The following is a 19,001-nucleotide window of genomic DNA, read 5'->3' as shown; positions in this document are numbered from 1 at the left end:
CGCGCGTCCCTCCCCTTCCCCTCCGCTTTGTGCCTCCAAGATCCCTCCCCACCCCCTCTCGCCGAGCCCCACTCCTCCCTCCTCCCCTCCCCTCCCGTCCCCTCGCGTCGCCTCCCTCCGCCCCAGCGAACCCAAGTTCGGGACGGAGGCTGCGGGCTTCCCCGGCGCAGTGCCGGGCGCCCCGCGCGCGCCCCTGGCTCACCCCGTGCGCTCGGCCGCCCGGCGCCCCTCGGAGGAGCCGCGGCGCTAAGTAGCTGCTCGCCCAGAGGCTGGAAACGCGGCATAAATATGTAGGGACTGAGCCGTGAGCTCAGCGAGGGTCGTGAGGGGGAATTTATTTCTTAATGTCCCTCCTTTATCCTATCATCGCTGAAACGAATTAACGGTGACGTCCAACCCGGCTGGTTTATGGGTGTGGGGAGGGAGACGTCGCAACCCTCATTAGAAGAGCCGCTCTGGGCTCCAAAGCATACATCTTTTATATAACCTAATTTCCATTTTTTTTTTCTATCAGGAAACACACACGCGCGCACACACACACACACACACAATGACAATTTCTGGGCGCCTGGAGGGGGCTGGATGTAGTAGCCACGCAGAGGAGGGCAGGGCTGTTTGGGCAGAGAAGGCCCCATGGGAAGCAGGGCTGGTTATTTCTGTCTCTACATCAGTGTTGGGATGACATTCCTTAATGGGACAGGGGGACCCCAGCCCCCTGGCTGGGCAGAGCTGGAAGCCCCCAGGAGCCAGCAGGAGGTGGCAGCGGGTTCTGGCCCCGGCTCTTGGGAGGGCAGGCAGGGAGCAAGGCAGCCTGCTCTGGAAATGCTGCCTGGGTTCTGGTCTTTTCTGGAGCAGCGCTTAGGCCTGGCGTCTGGGGAGGGGAAAGATAGAAGGGACATGTTCACCTGTGGCCTGGGAGACCCGCAGGTGTGGAGAGGCCAAGGTCTGGGGGGTGGGGGAGGGGAAGAGGCAAAGAAAGCAGCTTCCCTTCCTTTCTTAGGGGCCCTAACATATGGGTAACCATATAAACCCGTCTCAAAAGCTGTCTTTTCCTGGGCAGATTGCAAAGGCTTTTGCATCTCAGTGTTGCTGCTGCTGCTCACACAGTCTTGGGGAAGCGGGGGGCGGGGGGGGACATTCAAGGAAAGAGAGGAGGATTCAGACACACACAGGCACGCACACACTTGGCACCTGGCTCTGGGTGACTTGATCTTTCCTCCTCCCCGGGCTCGGAGTTGTGCAGAGAAGAGGCAGAGGAAAACCACCGCCTTTGTCACTAATAAATGCTTTTCAGAGCGTCTTGCACATGGAGCAGGGGAGGGGGTGTGTGACTTTGGGGACAGGATGAGGGGTGTGGGGGATGAGGAGGGAAGGAAGGAATAAAGAAAAAGCCGACAGGGTGCGACAGGGCTGTGTGGAGGTCTATGTTGTCTTCAACACGCTGGAAGGAGGACAGGAGAAATTCCGCCAGCCCCGGGGCTCCGCCACTTCCTGACCGCGCGGCATGAGCCCGTTTCCTTGGCGGTGAAGTGGATCTGGGGCTGTTGTAGGGGTCCACACAGTGATAGGATGCGGGTGAAACTCTTGGCATAGTGCCTGACACATAGTAAATGCTCAGGAAACCGTAGCCCACCGCAACGATGATGACGGAGAGGATGAGAGTAACAACAGCCTGTCCCAGGAAAGCCAGGCTGGAGCCTGGGCCCCTCCTGTCCTGGGCCCAGCTCTCTCTGCCTGAACCATTTCAAAGTTGAGCGCTGGGTTTCAGTGGTGTCAGTCTCAGAACACTGCTCCCTCAATTACCATGGCAACTGGGGAAGATCAGGAAGCCAGGGGAAGGGAAGCTGCTCTTCCACTGGGCTGGCGGTTCACCTGCTCAAAGCGGAGTCCGCGCCTGCCTGTGTGGGTCGGGGCCCGAAGAGGCTCAAAGTAGGGGCACCTCCTCTCCCGGAGCACAGGCTGTTTGGAAATGGGGGAGAAGGGTGCTTTGCAGGGGATGCACAGCCACGAGATGGGGGGACGGTCGGGGCCGAGGCTGGCTGCGCCTGCACAAGGCAGAGTTGGCCTGGGTTTGGGGAGAGGGGGACAGAAATCCTGCCTCCCCCAGTTCTGTCCTCACATCACTCACACCAGGTGTCCTGGTGCAGTTAAGAGCAAAGCATGGTAATGCGCCTCTTGAGACAGAGATCAGGGAAGATAGAACCTCTGAGGCTAGCAGTGGAGCCAGCCGCCAGGAGGGGTCCTCTGCATGTGTGTGTGTGAGTGACAGAGAGAGAGAGAGAGAGAGAGATCGGCAGAGAGAGGGAGACAGAGTCTTCCCTTCTCTCACTCTGGTTGTTCCTGTAGCATTAAGGGGAACTAGTAAAATACTAGTTGCAGTAGTAGAAAGAACAGCGACTGTTACTGAGCACTTATTCTGTTGGTTTTAAGCCAAGCATTTTATAGGTGCAGCTCATTGAATCCTCATAAAAATGGTAATAGATGACTCCCTTTCTTGTTCCCATTTTACAGAGGGGAAAGCAGAGGCTCTGGAGGTCAAGTGACTTGCTCCAGTTCACCCAGTTAACAGTAGTAAAGCAGATACTAGAACTCCAACCCTACTGACCTCAACGCAGGGCTCTTCCTGCGTCCCTGCTGCTGACTTGTGGGGAAAGAGGGAGAGTGATGGTGTCAGAGCCGTCCGGGGAATGTCTGGGGTCGGGGAGTGGCTCCCGGTGTTTGGGGACCTTCACCACACCACTGCTGGGCAGTGTCTCCAGAGAGCCCCAACAACTGGAGGTAAAAGAGACTTTTATCATCAACCAGGTGGCCCTGGGATGAGGCACAGTGACAGTCCCTAAAACGCTCCTTGGATGTGGTGTCTTGGAAGCTGCTCTGGGCAGTCACGCTAACGTGATTCCACCAGGACCCCTTTGGTGTTCGGGGCAGAGGAGGAGGATAATGCCACCCTTCTCCTGGACCGCTGCAGGATGGAGCCAGCTGAGACACGGCCCAGGCATCAGTATACAGTGAGCGCTCCATAAATGGTCCATGATCACAACTATTTTTGCATCTTCTCTCAGGACCACACCCCTCAACCCCTGCGTGGATGGTGAGTAGGTAAAGAGGTGTCCCTTTTGCCCCCTCCCCGCCACCCTGGACCCTCGCTGGTCCCCACACCTCGGTTCGGAGGTGGACCCCCGAGGAGCAGAACGCTCTGGCAGAGCCCAGAGGAGGAGAGGGAAGGGGGAGGTTCACCTCGCCGACGTGGCTGCCACTGAGGGGGTAATACATTATCCAGGGCTAATGAAAACATAATTATCTTCTTTTGGCTGCAGAGAGGGGCTAATTTAATAGGCTGCGATCGAAAGGCATCTGCTGAATTCACCCAGCAGTGAAAACACTTGAAGGACCCGGGCGGGGGGGAGTGGACAGACTGCGGCTGGCCGGGCGCTGCAGCTGTGTCCAGGTGGCAGCTCCCCTGAGAAAGGGGGGTGGCTGGGGGTGCAGGCAGAAGCCGCAGACGGGGCGTGGCAGCTGCTGGGTACTCTACACGTGCACAGACCTGGGCTTCTTTCTTGCCGTGAATTCTCAGGCTAGTCCTTTGCCTCTGCAAGCCTCAGATCTCCCGTCTGTAAAGTGGGGGTGCATCCAGCCTCCTTGACATGGACGGGGAGGAACAGATAGATGCGTGATGCGAGAGAGGGCCTGGCACATTCTAAGTGTGTAACAAAGCTTTCCCCCTCTTCTGCTTGCCGGGCCAGCCCTACTCGGCCTCCAGGTCTTAGCATGAAGCCCCCTCTTTGGAGAAGCCCTGAGCTCCCACGGTGCTCCACACCTTCCTCTTCATAACACACAACACGTTTTGGAATATTTACTGACTCAATGCCCTCCAAAGGGCTGGGCGGTCTGTCTCAATTGTCACACTCAAAGCACATTCTCTGGATGACCAGGTCAACATCACCTGAGAACTTGTTAGAGGTGCCAATTCCTGGGCCCCGCCCCACTCTTACTGAATCAGACACTCGGGGTGCCCCACCCCTGTCTGTGTTTTAAACAAGCCCTCCCGGGGGATTCTGATGCACTCAAGCTTGAGAACCTCTGTTCCAATCAAAAACCGAACAAATGTTTGTCTGAATAAGTGAACGAACAGCTTAGTGTTCAGCTGGGGTTCAGCTACATAATGACAATAACGCTCCCTTATATTAGGCACCAACTGTATACCCAACCCTGTACATTATGTCTCTGAACTCTGTGATGAGTCTTTATCCATCACTCACCACCCCCCACCTGACTTCACCCCCAAGAAATGTGGTTGCCTCCTCTGTGTGCCCCCTGTTCACACCTGTTCACATCACACCCAGATCTCCCCCTTCCCATCAGCACCACCCACCTAGGGCTTCTGATTCTGGAAAAGATTGTAGGTTTTGGCCCTGTCTCTGGGTGTGTGGCTGGGGAAGTCACGCAGAGATGCTTATTATGAAGGATGGTGCCCACTGGTCAGTTTCACAGAGCTGGTGCCAGGAGGGGCCCTTGGAGATGGCTGTCTCCAACACAGGCATTTTATGCAGAGGAGCCCAAGGTCCAGGCAGGTTCGGCAATTCACCCAAGGGCAACAGCCTGTCAGTGACAGATCAGTTTCCTGTCCTGACTCCCAGCTCAGGGTGCTGGTTCTGAGGCTCCTAACAGGGTTGACGGTGTCACCAAAGTGGCTCTGGGGGCACGCTTCTGCGGGGGCCAGGGGGCTGGCAGGACAGAAAGGACCCAGGATCAGGGAACAGGGTTGTCACAGTTCCTGGGGATGTCAAAGACTCTGCAGACATTTGCAGGGCCCTGGCAGGGAAGAAAGAGGGAGGAGCCCTTTAAGGCTTAAAGAGGCAGCCTGGGCATAAAAAACAAAACAGTAGATTTGGGGCCTGAACACCTGGCTTCCAAACTTGGCTATGCCACTAATGTGCTGTGTGAGCTCAGGCAAACCACTTGGCATCTCTGGTTCTCAGAAGAGGATATTAAATGGAGGATGGCCAAGCCCCTGGAATTGTGTGCAAAATCAAGTGCAAGTGTGTTTTTTTTTTTTCTGGAGTAGACAATTCATGGACGCTCAGTAGCTTTTTAAAGGGGTTTGAGACTTTGAAAAGGTTAAAAGCAACGGAACCAGACGGTCTCTCAGGGCGCTTTAAATGTGCAAAAAGGAGGCAATTTCTTGCCTGAGAAGCCCCGCTGGCAAATTTGCAGGTGCCCTTTGCTCTGCGCAGCCTGTGCGACAGAGAGGCAGTTCCCCGAATGACCGACAGATGGCACTAAACCTTCACCGTAGCCTTCCCGTTTGCTTGAGACCCACCAGGTAAGTCCCCCGCTTCTCTGCTCTTGGGGTCCCTGCTAAGCTGAGCTGACTTGGGTGGGCTGAGTTCTTTACAGAACTCGCTGTGTGCCCCACTCCAACCGAAGCCACCGCATTGCAAGAATGCTCTAAACCTGGACTTCTCAGGGTCTAAGTTGCACTGGAGTGTGAGGGGCCCATCAAAGTATTTGCATCTTGAAGGCAATGGCAGGGGAAGCCCGTGCTCACAGGCGTTGCAAATGGACATTCCTCCAGGGAATACATGAAGTGGGCGGGCTGTGAGACCTCAGGGAGTAGTGGAGTCTGTGGCTAACTAGAATGCATGCTCCACCTAAAGGTATCCACATGCCAATGTTCCCAGAGTAGTGTCCCACCAAACTGAACCACCTGGGCCATGCGTGTAAGAGATCTGACCCCAAGGAGATGGATTTCAGCACCAGAGAGTGAAGCGGAGCTGTTTGAGTAGGAAGGGAGGTCTTAATTAGAATGTAAACCAGTGGCCCCCAAAATGCCAGGTGCATAAGAATTTCCTGGAAGGGGAACCAGCTCCTGGACCCTGTCTCCAAAGGCTGAGATTCTGTAGCTCTGGGGTGGTGCCCAAGAGGCTGTATTTTTAGCAAGCTCTCCAGGGTAAACTGAGACAGGTGGCCTTCTGGTCCCAAGTGGGCTACTTTGTGCAGGTAAGACCAGCCCAATGAGCTAGGCTGGGTCCTCATCCTCGCTCTGCAGACGATTGGAGGTCAATGACAAGCTTCTCAGCAACAATGACATCCCCCTAACACACGCACAAAAGGAGAGATTTCTTACAATTCTGCCCTCCCCACCATACCACAGACATGCACAGAAAAGTGACACAGTTTGGCTTATTGCTAAGAATTAGGAAGATTCTGACACCCGTCCCTGGGAGAGAGTAATGGGGAGATGGTAGACAGAGGAGCAGGTAAAATTCCAGCTTGGGATTCTGGAAAGCTACCAAAGCCAGAGGCAGCAGATTTGGCGTCTTTATCTGACTCTGTCCCCCGTCTGCTGTGCGACCTTAGGCAAGGCCCCTTCCCTCTCTGGGCCTCTGTTTCCTCATCTATAAAACGAAGGGGAGTGGACTGGAGCATAGCTTCTTCCTCTGTTCTGGGACTGCCTTGGGCTCTCCAGCAGCGTCTCAGGGACTGTCTGTCATGCGCATTGAGGGGAAAGGTTGGGGAATTGTGCCGTGGGTCCCTTGGTTCCCCCCTCCATTCACAGTGGCTCTGTTTCTAGTCTGTCTGTGTATCTGGCTTCTCATTCAGCTTTTGTCGAGAGCTACTGGTCTGGGAGTTCTCTGTGGCATCTTCTGTCACCCATTTACTCATTCCCTCCCTCTTCTTTTTGGTGGACCATGTGCCTGGCACCGTGCCAGGGCCCGGGGCAACCAAGACCCTCGGGGTGGGCTTCTGGTTCCTGAGTTCTCAGTTCCCATGGGGAAGTCAGCCAAGCTCAGAGCCCCTAAGCAGTGACAGCCAAGCCTGCTGGCCTGCTGACACTTCGCAGCCTACCCCGCCCAGATCCCAGAAAGGGGCCTCGCTGGCCTCACGCTGACTTTGAAAGCCTTAATGAGCGAATCCACTTTCTTCTCCCTCGCCTGACAACCCAGAGCTCTCTTAGCTTCATCTGCTCTGACATTTGATTTATTCAAACGGACACGCGAGCACACTGTCTCATACTCTTCTCTAATTGTGTGGAAGAGGGGAGGGCACCGTGATAGGGTGTGATTTAAAAGCTTTGGAGTTAGTCCTGGGCTTTGCTACTTCCTAGCTGTGTGACCTTAGGCAAGTTAATTACCCTTTCTGAGCCTCACCTTTCTCATCTAGCAAAACTGGGGATAATGATCGTCCCTACCTCATAGGATTGTGCTGATTAAATAAGATAATGCATGTGAAGCCCTTGGCACAGTGTTGGGCACATAGTACCTGTACAACCAATGGTAGCTCTTCCTCCTCCTATATTATTATTATTAGTTTGTGTGAGGTTCCCGTCTCTGATTCGAGATTAGAAGAATCTCTAATCTCAGTTAAGCCTGCCACAGTTTCATGGATGCCAGCAGGACACGAGATTCCTGGATCAGAGTCACAGGATTTTATTGCTCACCACAATGGTAGCAACCAGAGCATCAGCATTTCCACCAGTTCCTCAAGCCCCAGATGCCACAGGGTGACACAAAGAGAACCAGGTGACGTGGGTTAGATTATAGGAGAGGACCTGAAACACAGGGAACCTGAACCTTGCATGATGAACAAACCTGCCCTTTGTTCCAGAGGTAGTCAGTATGTTTATTATACGGGACTGTAAACATGCCTGCTCTTTGCTCTGAATGGAGACGTTATTTCTGTCTTCCAAAGGTGTTCTCTATACAAACATCCTTGAAAGGATAGTCTGGAGGAAAAGCAGTCAGTGCCTCTGCTGGAGAGACGTGTAGAAGCACAAGAGAAACATGGTCTCCCAGTAGATATTGGTGAATGCATTGGTGGATGGATGGATGGATGGATGGATGGACTGGTGGATGAATGGATGGGTTGGTATACAGAAAACCTTGTTTTCTTCATCTCCTGGGCTCCAGCACTCCACCCAATGTTTGGCACACAATAGGTATTTAATAAAGGTTTTCTGACTCACAGGAGGACTTTTAGATCATATTAATGATGATGACAACAAGAAATATGATAATAAACACTTAGTAGCACTTTAGCACTTTTCATGTTACATTCCTATGTTTGGGATCCTCTCCTGTAATCCAGTCCACGTCACCTCTGTGTTGCCCTGTGGGAATGGGGGCTCGAGGAATGGCCCTAAATTCTCACCCACTTAGTAAGTGGCAGAGCCAGGATTTGAACCTGGAAAGACTGGCTCTAGGGTCATGTGCTTACACACCTCGTGATGGTTAGAAGGGGGTGGTTGGGAGCACAGAAAGATGGGGTAGCAACCAGCAAGTGAGCTGAGCATGATTTCATCAAGATCACCATGGTTACCATTTCTTGAGCACTTAATATGGGCCATGCTAATCCTCCTTATTCTTCATAGCCATCCTGTGTGTTGGCCATTAATGGCCTACTTTTGGGGGAAACTGAGGCACAGAGAGGTTAGAATTCCTTGCTCAAGGACACATGGCTAAGCAGTGGCAGCTGCGGAATTTAAGCCCAGGGCTGTTGGACTCCAAAGCCCACTAACCTTAAGGGGTAAAGCCTGACAGAGGTGAAGTCCTGGAGGGTTGGGGTGACTTCAAGGCAAGGGGGTTCATTGACTCGACTTTGGTGTAAGGTTGGGCTGACTCAGACCTGGAGCCAAAGAGAAGAAAATGAAAGAAGGGGATGAATGAAAAAAGCAGGTACCCTTCCTGAACTTTGCAGCCCAGGACATCCATATCACTCTTTTATTTGAGACAGAGTCTCGCTCTGTCACCCTGGGTAGAGGGCAGTGGGATCATCATAGCTCACCGCAAACTCACACTCTTGGGCTCAAGCGATCCTCCTGCCTCAGCCTCCCAAGTGGCTGGGATTACAGGTGTGCACCACTGCACCTGTTTAATTTTTCCATTTTTAGTAGAGATGGGATATTGCTCTTGCTCAGGCTGTCTCAAACTCCTGACCTTAGCGATCCTCCCACCTCAACCTCCCAAATTGCTAGGATTACAGGTGTGAGCCTCTGTGCCTGGGCCACATCACCCTTGTACCCCACCTGGCAACATTATGAAAAGAGAGGGAGGGTGAGCACTGAAGCCAGATGAGACTTGGCCCAAATCCAGCCGCTGCCTCTTGCCAGCTGTGTGACCTTGGGTAAGTTCCCTAACCTCTCTGAACCCCACAATCTACCTCCCTGTCAAAAGCTTTGAAAATCACATTCACTAACAGCTACAAGGCACCTAGTATGTAGTAGGTGCTCAACCAATGTCCATTCATTCATTTATTCATTCACTCAATAAATATTTATGGTGCCACTTTCGGACAGTGCCCCACCCGTATCACCTTGGCATCTGCCATTCCCATACATGCCGACCCAGCTTCCAGCTGTCAGCACCTGCAACTCTTTTGCTGAAGAAATGCCAGGCAATTAATATCCCTGCCCTTGGAGGACACATAACCAATGACTGGCAAGATTTGGGGTACTAAGTACCTCAGTACTCCCTCGCCTCTGGGTTTGATAACTCTGAGGTGTGTGTTCTGCGCTGGTCCCCATGCAGGATGGCCCAGAGTGCTCATTGCCTGATAATATCCCCTTCCTGTTCCTGCCTTCCCCGTCTTCCTCCCCACCCTCCTACCTGCCTGTCCTGGGATTGCTGCCTAAAGGAATTCCTTACCCTCCAACCCTCGTCTCAGGGTCTGCTTCTTGGGGACCCAAAGTGAAGCTAGACTAAGACATTCACCAGACTCCCACCATGTGACACACACTGGACTCCGCCTTGTGCCTAGATGAACCGACAGACGTGGTCCCTGCCGTCAGGATACCTGGGCTCAGGCTATCAGAAGCAGCGGACAGTAAACAAAGAAGCCCGTGAAGAACTAACCGCGCTACACGAGACCCCTTTCTCCTCTCTCTCTGCCTCTCAGAGAATGTTAAGGCCCCCCTCTTCGAATGCATCCAATTCTGGAATGATTTTTCCCAACTCTTTTCTTGATCGCCGAATAAATAAGCATTTTCAAGCCAGCATCACTTCTTACTATGCATATTTTCCCCCCCTGCAAAATGCATGGACCATTTCTTGGTCCTCATTCATCTGATAAACATGTATTGAGCACCCACTGTATGTTTCAGGCCCTGGGGAGACAGAGCCAGTGCCAGCCCTCATGGAGCTGTTATTCCAGTCACAGAGGCAGACCACACACAAGAAAAGATGTAAATAATGCAAAAGTCCACAAATAAACAAACTAATAAGGTCAAACTGGGATGAGGATTATGACAAAAGAAGCAGGACGAGGGGGCAGAGAGGGGGACGGGGGTGGGGCGGGGAAGGCCTCTTGGAGGACGTGCGTACGCTTGGTGCTCGATAAAGTGTTGTTCAATACAGGAAGGAAAATCTTTAACTATCCAGCCAGTGAATCATACCACGGATGTGGACGGCACCTTCAACATAAGAAAGAAATGCTGGTGCAGACTTTTCCAATCATTTCAAGAACCTCTGATCCCTCTTTGAATGGAAGCCACAGAAATGGTATCAATGACTTCATTCAGAAATCTGTTAGGTCCCCAACACGCACAGCTCTTAGGCCAATTAACATGTCCCCCCCCCGCCCCCCCGCCTCCGCAGAGGAAAGTCGCTTTGCCATTTGATCAATACTAGTAGGAGAGCCGCCAGAATCAATGAGAGGCCATCTAAGGTCTCGGGAAATCACAGGCGCTGGCGAACAACAGAGTCTGTAGCGGAGTCTGCAGTAAGTCTCAAGACTGAGAGGTGACTAAGGCCAGTGACAGCGGATACTTACTCACTGCAGGCTTCCTAAGCTGGAGGCACCAGGCTCAGTGCGTTATATGGGCCACACCATTAAGGTTCACAATAACCCTGTTAGGCGGTTGCTATTATAACTCCATTTTCCAGGGGAGAAAACGGAGCCTCTGAGAAGATAACCAACTTGCTTAAGGTCACACAATGACCATGCCCCGTCCATGCCTACTGAGCCCGGGGCAAAGGGGCTCCTACCCTGCGGCTGTACCTTCTGAGCTGAGCGCTGCAGAATGGTTGGAGTTGGCCCAGGGCAGGTGGGCAGGGAGGAAGGGGAGGAGCTCCTTCCAAAGACCTGGAGGTGACGGTGCATTCAGGAACCCCCGGGAGCTTACATTTTGCTGAAAGTGGAATTAACCCCCCGCCTAAGGGTTTGTGTGGCTCAGGGCTTGGCTGGGTGAAATCCACATTTCTGGAGCCCCGGTTTAGTCCTGGGCTGCCCCGTGGCCCCCTGGAAATGCTGTGTGGAGGGTGTGGGCGTCTCCCAGGTGATTTCCTGTTCCTTGTTAGGGCAAGGTTATCGCTGTGCCCATCTCCTGTGCCAACAGAATGGAAGCTCTCTGGGGTCAGCGATGGGTCGCCGTCACCCTGGTAGCTAGAGGGGTCTTTATATCAGCTTGTGAGATTGGCTTGGGCCCCTGGGGTATCTGGGGTCTTGAGTCAACAGTTGTGGTGAGTTAAGGGTGGCTACAGCATCTGACACATGCTGAGTGCCTTGTCCCCCACCAAGGCCCACCTATTGGGTTCTGAGCTGTGTTTAGCAGCTTCACCCACAGTCATATTATACAGTCCTAAAGCCTCTGACTGTGCCTCTGAACCCCAGATTGCTCCACTCTCACCCCATCTTTCCTCCTCTGGGACCACTCTCCAGTCTGAGCCACCATCTTCCTCACCTGGGACGCTCCATCAGCTTCAAAACGCTTCCCTGAGCCCTGCAATCCCAACTCCCAGTCCAAGTCGGAGAGATCTTTCCAAGGTGCAAATCTGACCATGTCACCTTCAGAGCTTGAAGCACTTCTAGGTCCCCAGTGCCCTCTGGATAAAGCCCAAGTTCTTTCACATTCCTTTCTTCCTGCAACTGTGCCCCAACTTTCTTGGGGTGCTCCTCTCCCCCTCCACACGTGGTGTTGGGACTCTGGTTCCTATTCCTGAGGCCCAGTTGTTTAGCTTTTCCTTGAAATCTTGGCGCTATTCCAGATCCCTCGGATACATTCCTCATTTTGCTTAAGTTTTGCCAGAATCCATCTAGGGTGCTTGAAACCAAAGGAACCCTAATGCATGGGGCCACCTCTCATTGTTCACTGTGAAAGGGGCATGGGCTACGGGCTGTTTGCCCCTACAGCTGTTTTCACTGGCTTCTGCACCCAGCTTGGTGCCCTTGGGGGCTGGCCCAGTCTGCAGACCTCCCTTCTGGTTGAGTTCGGCCAGTAGGAAACACCGGCAGGATAACGGGGGTACGAGGAGAGTGCGGTTGAGTTTATTACCTCCTGGCTCCCTGCTTTGGCTGGGGAGAGCGGGGCTCTGTTCCTCCGCCAGGGTCGTCCTTTCCACGTAGCTCATTCCCAAGTTCTGCCAACTGCTTCCCCCCTTGCTCTTTGAGGCTCCCCATGGTGCGGGTCTTGCACTGTTCCTTGTTGGTTTCTCTCATCCCTGACCTCATAAACTGGCCCTTCATTAGTCTCCCCTCAGTTACACAGTTTGAGTGCACATCCCTTTCCTGATGTGCCCTGACTGACACAGGGGGGTCTCTCTCTGCCACGATCCGATCCATGCCTGCTGAGGGCCCAGAGCGGGTGGGAAGCAGTGGGGCGTCTCCCAGGCTCCGGGGAGGTAAGAGTGGGAAGGGGGGTCTGGGAGAAGGCAAAGAAAAGTCCCTTAAAGTACCCCCAGTGGGATCACTAAGAGGAGACCTGCTGGAAAACGTTCTGAGCGGTGGGTTAGAGGGCTGGGGCCCACCACTTGCTTGCTGAGTGACCTCGGGGGAAGCCACTTCCTGTCCCCAAGCCTCAGCTGTAAAATGGGAATGATTACAGAGCCTACGGCATTGGGCCGTGCTGGGGAGTCAGTAACATCCCATCATTCATACATTCATTTATTCCTTCACTCAATAAATATGTATTGAGGCCCTGCTATGTGCCAGCCACGTGCTAGGTGCTGGGACACAGCAGTAGAGAGAGTAGACGCTGCTCTTACCCTTCGGTGGTTTACAACCTGTGCGGGAAAAGAAATACAAAGAAGGAGCCGCGTGAATAAATATCCGGTCATTCACTGTGAAACGCCCTCTCATGCAGGGGCCCCATTTGGACTGGAAAGTGACAAGGACTTGAGCTGAGTCCAGGAGGGCGAGGACAGTCACCCAGGTAGGAAAGGTGACCCAAGTGGAGCCAACAGGGCAAGCCAGGGTGAAGGTGGTTGTTGGGGGAACCACGGGTGATGGGGAAGGAGATGACGAGGTGGGAGAGGTGGCAGGGGACAGGCCAGTCAGCGAGGGATTTGTATTTTATCGAGCACAAGGGGTGACATGGTCTGATTTGTGGTTTGAGGGACCACTCTGGCTGGCATGTGAAAAACAGACTAGAAAAGGGACAGGAACAGAGTCAGGGAGACCAGCAGGGACTGTTGCAGTCACCCAAGTAAGACCCGAATGTGGCTTTGATTTGGGTGGGGGCACTGAAGGTGGGAGAAATGAATGAGGCAGAGGCGGCTGGCTGTCCACCAAAGGTTCCTGCTCTGCTTCTAGGGTTTATCTGTGGCTGGGAAGCAGCCGCCCAGCTGGAGACTACATTTCCCAGTACCCTTTGCACCTGGATGAGGTCATGTGACTGGTTCTCACCAATGAACGGGGCGGGGTACAGAAGTGATGGCATCACTTCTGTGCTGAAGTGGTTAAGAGCAGGTATATCTTCCCTGCCTTCTCTTTCCCTCTGTGTTGGTTGGAAGGCAAAGATCCTATGGGATGGCAGAGTTGTAAGACAGGAGCTCCCTGAGTCACCACCTGAACCCTTCGTTAGACTTTATTTGCCTACAGAATAAACTTTTATCATTATTAAGCCCCTGAGCCTACAGGGTCTGCCTGTTGCAGCAGCTAGCACTACCTTAACTAACCTGTAGGCAGACCAGTTGGACAGATGGAACCAGCAGGACATGGTGACAGATTGGCTGGTGTGGCTGAGTGAGAAAGGAGGCCAGGAACAACTTCTAAGTTTTAGCCTGAGCAACTGTGGAGATGGAGTTGATGCTTATGGAGCTGCAGATGATATCAGAGAGTTATTTTCTTTCTTTTTTTCTTTCTTTTGTTTGCAGAAGTAAAGAGTTGACTTTAGAATATGGATGTTTGCAATGTTTGGGAGACATTTGAGTGGATGTGTCAAGTAGAAAGTTGGACACAAGGATTCAAAAAGGTCTGGGCTGCTGACGCAGTTTAGGGATTTGTTGTCTTATAGGTGGTATTTGAAGTGCCTAGTAGGTACTCAATAAATGTTCTTTGAATCAGAATGTGAATCATCTGTTCCTTACTTCTACCGATCCTTTGGAAGTAGGTGGGTAAGAATCATCCAAAAGTGATTTAAGAGCCCCCCAAAACTCTGCCAGGAGGCTGAAGAACCACCCATTCCTTGTTTTGCTCTTATACACCCATTGAAGAGGCTCTCTGAGCTCAGAGCAGCCTGAGAATCAAGCTATTCAAAGGCTGAATGAAGGTAATTCTGAAGATGCTTAAAACCGCCTTCCTTCTGCACTGGGTAAAACACCCACTCATCTTTGCTGCAATGAAAACCACTTGAATTTCTGCCTTTTATTCCTTCAAGCAACTTCACCTAATAGGCTGGCGTTTGAAAACAGTGCGAAAAAGGCCAGGCTGAGTTTCACCTGTCTCTGGAGCAGACTCCTGTTCCCCCAACCCCCAGGCTGCAGGTCTTTTATTCCACAGGAGTTTTGGAGGGGCTGGAGGAGGAGGGGGTTCTGGGTAGGCTGCGAGGCAGCCCTGCAAGGAATAGACCCCAGGCAAAGCTGACATTGCCACCCAATGGCCAAAATCCCAGGGTAGCAAACTCAAATGCTTGTGGGAGCCAACCAGTCAATGAATCAGAGAAATGAGTCCCATGGGGACCTTGAGAACCAGAGAGCTCAGGCCATGGGTAAAGGGGGTGCATGCAACATGGCTCCAGCTGACTGTTGCCCTGCAGAACACAAACTCTGTATTGGTAGGTCTTCCGGAGTCTCAAGAGAAGCCCCAAGTTTGACATGAAAATTTCTGAGTTTTAAATGCTGGCAATGAATTGCATTTAAAAAGTGCCCTTTTTAAGGCCAAAAAAAGAACATGGGCATAGTGCCATGAGACCTGGGGTTGAAACCAGCTTGAAACCCTCAGGGAGGTGTGGAGTGGACATGCGTCTCCTTCCCAGTGAATTGTCCAAGGGGCAAAATAATTTTAGAATTGTGATTGAGAAAGTCAGAATTTGAGCATGAAGGCTGTGCATGTCTTGTCCACTGCTGAAACCCAGGGCTGAGTAGGTGCGCATGGTGGGTGCACAAAAAATATCATTGAATAAAGTAACGAATGAAAGGAAATGAGTGAATAAAAGAAGAAACAAACCACAGAGCTAAGTCTGTCTGTTGCAGGGTGTGGGAGAGTAGCCCCATGGTACTCCAAGCCCCACATTGTAATTCTATTACATCTAAATTGTCCTCTAGGATGCTGGTGCAATGTATCATGGTCCCCGCTGAGGAACATGAACTTAGCTTGACCAATGTCTGCGTGTCTGACCTGGCATTCCCTTTTCCCTTCTCTCCCTGCTAGAATTCTCTCAAGCCTTTAAGCTTCAGCTCCAGATTTCACTACAAATGAAGCTGTCATTGACTCCCCCAGATGATTACAGCAGCGATAACATTCCCGTTTAATGAACAGACACCACCTGCCAGACACTGTCCTAGATGTAATGGGTTTTAGTGACATTTTAGAGATCATTCTGCCATAATAGATCCTACTTCCCTGGCCATAGTGGTGAGTACATGATTAAGGAAGGCCCAGCCAATCACAGTACCTCATACCCATCCCTCAAAGTGATTAGTCTGAAAGGTGAACATGTGACTCAAGCAGGGCCAATCGAGTCCCTTCCCTGACACTGATATACTGTTACTGGGTGAAGGAAGCTGCCTTCCTGTGGAGGCTGCTAAGCTGAGGCTGGGGGTCGTATTGGTCCTGGCATTTGGAAAAGGCTCATCTGCAGGAGGAGAGACTGAGGTCTACAACTCAAGAGAGGAGACAAGCAGAGAACAGAGGAAACAAGGGATGCAATGCATACCTTTGTCTGTCTGGAGTTGTGTTTCTGTCACTTACAACCAAGAGAATTCTGACCAATACAGCCCTTTATATACTTTGTCACACTGAACTCTCTCAACCACCCTGTGAAGGTGATATTAATAACCACCATTTTATAGATGAGGAAATTGAGGCTCAGAGAGGTGAAGTGACTTGCCCAAAGACACACAGCCAATAAGAGGCTGGTTTGATGACCCTAGACCTGCTCTATTTCCATTGTGTTGCTCCGTCTTTCCTGAAGAACCAGTTGTTTGGGTTGGAGCTTACACAATGTTTTGTGTTGCTAGTGTCAGTCCCTGCAGGGCAGGAGTGTCTCCAACCAAGAAAGCTATCATTGCAGGGTTAGAAGGAACTTCAGAGGTCAGCTGGGGTTCTTTGGAAAGAGCAGGGAACTTGGAATTGGGAGGCTTCTAGGGTGAGTTCTCTTTGTTACTAGCTGGGAAAGTCACTTAACTTCTCTGAATTTCCTTGTCTGTGAAAAGGGGGTGACACCCAGGATAAAACTCAAGATCCAGGATGGTTATGACAATAAAAGGAGAGAAAGTACATGAAACTGTTTCAGAAATGCAAAGCCCTGTCCAAAAGTAAGGTACTAATGCTATTGTTTACCTCTGTGATACTTAAATCTCACGTAATCTGCTTCAATACCCCCCAATATAGAGAACGCACCATCTTTCAAGGCAGTTTTTGCCATCTTTGGGCCATTTTGATTATTACAAAAACTTTTCACATTCCAAGTGAAGCTATTTCCTCCCTAGACTTGTGCTGGTTGGTTCTATTTCACCCCATGGATGCCTCCCTCCTTCCCTCCCTCCCCCCTTATTTTCCTCCTTCTCTTTTTTCCTTCCTTCCTTCCTTCCTTGAACCCATCCATCTACTGGGATAAATACTGAAGATAATTGGAGAACTGAGAAGACACAGTTCATGTCTACACTAGCTTCTCCCCACCTGTCTTACCCATTCTCCACTCAGTATCCAGCATGATTTTCTAAACCACAAGTAGAATCCTGTCTCCTCCTTACTTCAAGCTCATCAATGGCCACCCATTGCCCTCAGGACAGCATGAGCTGCAGATCCCTGTATGATCTTGTCCCTGCCCACCTCCAGCCTTGCCTCTCCCCATCCCCACCTCTGACTGTACTCTAGCCGAATGCAGTGACTCACAGTCACTAGAATGGACCACCAGCTTCCACCCCTGGGCCTTTGCACAAGCTTTTTCCCATGCCTGGAATACTTTCCACCCCTCTTTACCCGGCTACATCTTACTTATCCATCAAATATCGGTTGAGATGTCACCTCCTCCAGGAAGCCCCTCCTGGAAGGATCTCCTAAGACTGGGTAAAGTGACCCCTCTGTGTTTCCAGAGTCCCCTGGGCTCACCTCCAGTCCAGCATAGATCACACTGCCCTTGGCTGCCTGGTCGCCTGTCTGCCTGTCCCTGTCCCTATGTTATGTTCATGGCTGGTTCTCCAACAGCTCACACAGTCTCAATAAGGAATTTTGCATGAATACCACCTCTTCTTTCATTTCTGCCTCATGTCACTTGCCTCTGTCCCTCAGGACCCTGGGAATGGTAGAGAGAGTTAATAGTTCTCTACCACGGCAGGGAGGGAAGGGCTTGGGACAGGCCCCTGTCTGCAATTGCTCCAGCTCACCCAGTGTCTGAAATGCCACCATTGGCAAGTCATCACGTAAGGTAAGCATTGCCCCTGCTGGGGGTGGAGACCCCACCATGAGTCATAGGTGCACATGTGTGTGTTCCTCCCCGCAGCACATCGCAAAGTCCCTCACTCCGACCTGCCAAGAGCAGTGCCACCAGGGTCCACGGTGAGAGGCTGCTCACAGGAGGCCACGTGGCACCACGGTTACCTCCTCTAGCTGCGCTGTCTGACTTCCCGGGCTTGAATCCTGGCTCTACCATTTCCCAGCTGGTCCCTTAGGGCAAGTCATCGAACATATCCATGCCTCAGTTTCCCCGTCTGTAAAATGGCCCTGACAATAGAAGTACCAACTTTTGGGGTCAGGATGGGGACATTCAGCAAAATGACACCAGTGAAGTGTTCAGGGCAGGGCTGGGGCACACAAAGAACTTGATAAACCTCAGTTATTATCATTATTCTGCTTTACATTTTAATTTAAATTTTTCTGCCTATCTAGAAGTCCTGGCTGCTGCTCCCAGCTCTGCTACGAATCCTTTAGTTGGCCCTGGACAAGCCCCTTCCCCATCGGAGCCTCAGATGGGCAGGTGGGCTTTGCTGAGCAGCCACTGGGCCACCTAGCCCCAAGTCTGCCCTTGAGGGGATTAGACGGCTGGCCAGAAAGTGGCTGCTGGTCCCACACAGCCTCTCTCCATCAAGTGCTGAGCGTGAGACAGGCGCAGCAGGAAACCGTCTACACCAGCGATTCCCAGCAGGGTGACTTCCCCAGGGCACATTTGCCAATGTGCGGAGACATTTTTGGTTGTCACAAGTGGGGGCAGGGTGCTCCTGGCGTCTAGTGGGTAAGACCAGGGATGTGGCTCTGTGTCCTACGGTGCACGGGGCAGCGCCCAGCACAAGGAATGATCCCAACCAGCACGTCGGCAGCGCCGAGGTGGAGAGACCCTACTGTGCGTGTATGATCTCCTATTTTATCCTCCAATGGCCCCGTGATGTTGGATCACAGAAGAGGAAACTGAGGCTCAGGGAGGCTCAGGCAAATGTGCGATAGAGCTAGGATGTGACCCCTGGTTGATCGAATGCTCTGAGCCCCGATTCTTGGGGGAAGACTGGGAGGTGAGGGTGGAGAGGCTGTCTTGGGTGGGGACTGGGGGACAGTCAGCTGGAGGGGGGAGTTGGACCCTCTGGGTCAGCTGAACACAGCGCTGTCTGAGGTCATGGGAGGGTCGGGTCGGGCAG

The 19,001-nt window shown here is 52.1% G+C and overlaps 1 protein-coding gene across 1 annotated transcript in view; it reads right to left on the bottom strand.

The window, feature by feature from the left end:
* The window catches only part of NOS1 (nitric oxide synthase 1), a 96,103-nt gene extending 95,621 nt beyond the window's left edge, over window positions 1-482 (bottom strand). Inside the window, exon 1 of the mRNA XM_045535155.1 lies at window positions 203-482. The gene's annotated coding sequence lies outside the window, so the exon portion shown is untranslated. The remainder of the gene's footprint in view (window positions 1-202) is intronic.
* Between the last annotated feature and the right edge of the window lie 18,519 nt (window positions 483-19,001).

The sequence above is a fragment of the Lemur catta genome, chromosome 21 (assembly GCF_020740605.2).
Source record: "Lemur catta isolate mLemCat1 chromosome 21, mLemCat1.pri, whole genome shotgun sequence".
Taxonomy (NCBI): domain Eukaryota; kingdom Metazoa; phylum Chordata; class Mammalia; order Primates; family Lemuridae; genus Lemur; species Lemur catta.
Note: the sequence above shows the minus strand (reverse complement) of the source record. Positions and strands in the feature narration are given on the sequence as shown.